The sequence below is a fragment of the Rousettus aegyptiacus genome, unplaced genomic scaffold (genome assembly GCF_014176215.1).
Source record: "Rousettus aegyptiacus isolate mRouAeg1 unplaced genomic scaffold, mRouAeg1.p scaffold_m13_p_7, whole genome shotgun sequence".
Taxonomy (NCBI): Eukaryota; Metazoa; Chordata; class Mammalia; order Chiroptera; family Pteropodidae; genus Rousettus; species Rousettus aegyptiacus.
Window position 1 is genome coordinate 1,039,998 of NW_023416310.1, and position 4,393 is coordinate 1,044,390.

General features: G+C 60.2%; 1 pseudogene; it reads left to right on the forward strand.

Moving 5' to 3' along the window:
- The first annotated feature begins 1,213 nt into the window (after positions 1 to 1,213).
- On the forward strand, positions 1,214 to 1,332 carry LOC118606131 (annotated as a pseudogene).
- Positions 1,333 to 4,393: the final 3,061 nt, after the last annotated feature.

The window sequence follows — 4,393 nt, forward strand, 5'->3', positions numbered from 1 at the left end:
CACGTGTTTCACAGAGGGAAACTAATTACAAGTAATTACAAGCGTCCTCTAACCAGGCAGCTCCACCAACTCGACCTTTATTTGCCAAAATATTTAAATGCCCACAAAGACAGGCGAGCCGTCGGACCTGGGCCTTCACTCTCCCGCCTCTCTCTCTAAAAAAATTCTTCTCCATTTCTTTGTTTGGAAAGAAAACAATGTATTAAAACCTGCGCCGAGGCGGTGACGGGTCCGAGGGGGGCGGGAGCTGTGCGCGAGCTGACAGGCCTTCTCCCAGGGCCCCGTGGGGAAGGACGCGCTGGACTTCAGGTTGGATCGGCTTAAACGGGGTGAAACCCGTCAGTGGGTGGCTGTATCTTTCTCCTAAGGAAGCGTCCAGAGAGGCCACCTTCACGTGGACCGTCCCGTGCCCCTGTGCTCGCGTCTGCTCTCGGTGGGCGGAGTGTCTGCAGTGTTAAGTCCCCAGGAAAGAAGAGATAAAGGAATAACAGAGCTTCACGAAAAGGCCCACGATGGCGATGCCTGGGAACGCGACACGGGCAGGGAGAGAATGACCCGTTCAGGAAAAAAACCTTTTGCCAGGACCTTTTTACATTAACCCCGACTCTTGGATTAGTTAAGCATAAGCACAACGGGATCCCGAGACAAACAAGCCATTTGTCGCCGTGGGGATAACTTTTCTTGGAGACACTGAAAGTAATTTTAAAAAGTAATAAAGTATTTAAAGGGGGATCGTCAGGTCCAAATAAGACTTTTAAAAAAATGTCTTGTGTTTCTATTTCTTTCCCTTAAAGTGCTCAGTGAATCCACATAAAACCACTGTTCGTCAACCTCTCTGTCCTCTGAGGCTCCGTCGCCTGGCCGACACAGTTCTCCCCGCCCAGGTGATGTCCTGAGACCCCATCCTTCCCAAGGTGCAGCCCACCCAAACCTCCAGCTCCTTTCCCATGCAAACGGCCTGTCTGGGCTCACGCTGCGGACTTTCCTAACCTCTCTCAGAGGTCCACAGACCCCAAACCAGCAGCGTCTGCCCTTGGTGGGCCCCGTACCTCCTGCTGAGCAACCCCAGCCCGGCACTAGCGACAGCCCGCCTGGGTTCACGGCTTGGCCTCTCCAAGGGTGTGATGTATCAGTGATACTGTAATAACAATGTAGGGGGCCTGGTGGGGACCAGATTTATCAGGGTGATCACTTCATAAGTTATATAAATGTCAGTGATGGCCGTGCCATCCTGAACATGCCCGATCCTGTCTGATCTGGGAAGCTAAGCAGGGTCGGGCCTGGTTAGTACTTGGATGGGAGACCTCCTAGGAAGACCAGGTGCTGTAAGCATAAAAAAAATGTTATAGAAATGTCTGATCACTGTGTTGTACACCTGAAACTAATTTAATATTTTATGGCAACTAAAACTGAAAAATAAAAACATTTTAAAAAGAAAATATATTCATGAAAATATTTTGAGAAAAAAATTCATATTTTTTCCACTTTTGCTTATTCCAAGTGCGTGTGTGTGTGTGCACGCACGCGTGTGTCAGGCCAGGAAATTTGCACACGTGTAAACGCCCAAGGCAAGGCTGGCCGCTGGGTGCTGAGGTGTCACGGTTTAGGCCCACTCTCTTCTGCTCAGCTCTATTTTCTAAACACGTTATAAAGACAGGCATTGCCTTCATAATTAAACACATTCTGGAAGAGTTTCTTTATCTTTTCGCCTAAAGGAAGGTAGAAGGAAATGGGGAGAAGGCAACGGTAAATAACCAAACCTTTTCTCCCTCAAAGGCGCAACGCTTCTCTGCGGTGGGCCCGGAGTGCTTCCGAATCCCCACGTCCTGACCAGAGGACAGTCATCCGTCCTCACGGGGCCCAACCTGTGCCCATCACGAGGGAGCCAGACCCGTGTCTCCACCACGCTGTCACTCTGGGTGTAAGTGGACATCGGCGTGGCAATTCCTGCTGACTGACCCGCAGCAATTCCCGCCACTGCCGCACTGGGGACAGCGCCCCGGCCTCGCAGCGAGGGCCGGGGGCGCCCCCACCCCCCAATACCACGCCCCCACCGCCCCACCACCCCCGTCACCCCCCACCGCCCCACCACCCCTGTCACCCCCCCACCCCTCATCACCCCCGTCACCGCCGCTCGCACCGTCGGGGCCCACCGCGCGCAGCCCGCGCGGCCCCGGAACCGGTCAGCACTAAACGCGCTCCCCGGCCCCGCAGCTTCCCGCCTGTGAGACCGGCCAGCGCTCGGAGCCCAGCGCTCGGTCCCCAGCGCTCGGTCCCCACGGCAGCGCCACAGGACGCTGAGTGCTGCCGGATCGAGTAAGAAATAACGCAACGCCCGGAAACGGGAAAGGGCGCGGGGTGGGCGAGGCGCCGTGGGGACGCGTCTGGGCACCCGGGTGCTGCGTGGAGGTGTCCTGGGCAGGGCACGGGCCGCTGCTCCTGTGAAGCCGACACCCCCAGGTACCAGGGTCCCGGACGATGCGGAAAAGCCCAAGGCGACCCTCCCAGAGAGGCTGTGGGGGGCGGGCACGGGGCAGCGTGTGCAGGAGGCTGGCGCTGCCCTCGGCCCACGGCAGGGGCCGAATGCGCGCCAGGCGGCAGAGGCCCAGAGCGGGGACCGCCCACTGAGGGCAGGTGACGGCAGGAACTCGGGGGGGGGGGGAGGGGGAGGGGGGCAGGCGGCACTAAGGGGCTCTGGGCAGGCGCCCTGTAGGGACTGCGGCCGGTGGGAGGGGTGCAGGGGCCTGCAGGGCCGTGTGGAGCAGGTGCCGGCGCAGGGCGCCGCGGGGCCAGGCCTCGAGGGCTCAGCACCTTTGTCTGTGGGAAGAGAGTTTGCAGAGGGAGCGGGCGGTGCGCCCGCCTGGACGGGAGGGGCGGTCTGGGGGTCCCCCGCGGGGTGGCACAGCCTCTGCCCTCCTTCTATTTCCTGCTGTGGTTGGGAGCAGTCCCTCATTGGGCACAGGACACCCCAAAGTCACAGATAATTGGCGAATCAAGTCCTATGCAAATCGAGTGCTAATTCCATGCAATTAAAAACGGAGTCACAGCTAACCGGCAGCTCATTGGAACGGTTTCTTTATACGGCACGAAGCACAGAGCCTCGTGTGGGCCAGACACAAAGACCCCGGAACGCTCCGCTCTGTGGAGACCCAACGTTTTGGCGGCTGCACGTGCCTTCCAGTCAACGTCCGGTGGCCATGAAACAAAGCCACTCCACTGCCCACCCTCCGCCTAACAGAGAAGCCAGCGAGAGTAAGGGCAGGCCACAGCCGACCCTGGGGACAGAGGAGCCAGACCTAGAGCGTCAGGAGCAAGGCCAAAGCCGCAGCCGTCCTTCCTAGGCAGAGGGGGCCGCTGGAGGGGGGAGGGCTCTCAGTGGCGGGGGAGGGACCTCCCTGGCCACTCCAGTGCCCCCAGCAGCAGTGAGGGACGCAGACTCCTTCCACGTCTGCCTCAGCCTCCCACACAGGATGATGGATTCCAGGAGCAGAGTGGACAGCAGGCTGGCCATTCGCCCACTGTGCGCGTGGGCCAGATGCCCCGCAGTGGGCAGCGAGAGACAGACAGGAGCAGAGACCCCGGAGCCCTCCACGGCTGAGCCGTGACCTCCGGCTGCGCTAAAATCCCTGGGCTTCTTATGGCCCCTCTTAACTGCAATGGCAATGACATACAGAGGTCGGAGTCATACTCGCACACACAGAAGCTTCCGAGGACAAAGGACTTTAGTGCCATTCTCTGCATGGCAAGGGAAAGACAGACGGCCCTTCTGTGACGGGCCGGAGGTGATCTGAGTGCAAGGTCCAGGCTGCACGGAGAGGCTCGCACAGCACAGCGAGTCTGCGTGAGGACGAGGCTGGCACTCGGGGTCAAGGCCACTGTTCCAGGGCAAGGGCCGAAGCCATGGAACAAATGCTGTTGTTTCTCAGAGGCGAGAGGCTTGGCAGGGGGAGGGAAGAGGCTGAGCACGCTCGACCGAGAGCAGGTCAGGCTGCCCTGGCCTCGGAGACCGTCCCATGCCCCACGCCCGGCCCCACACCTTCGGGGGGCCCTCTGGCAAGGGCGGGGCAGCGTGCTGCCAGGCGGAGCCCTCCAGGCAGACCCCGCCCCCAGAGCCCCAGACGGGGGAGGGGCGGGAGGCAGCAGGAGAAGCAGCAGCGGCAGCGCTGTGCCCCGCATGCCGTCGCGGCCCCCCGGGGCTCACAGCCGCACCCCACGGCCTCCTCTTCTCCTTTTTCTAAAACGACCGTGCACTTACTTGCCCGCGAGAAGTTGTTCCAGCCCTGTGCCCGGCCACCCGCCCGCTGGGCCTGAACGAGCGCCGGAGGACAGACTGGAGGCCCCATGGGCCGCGACCTCCGTTCTCCACTCCCGCACAACCTCCAGGTGCCCTCAG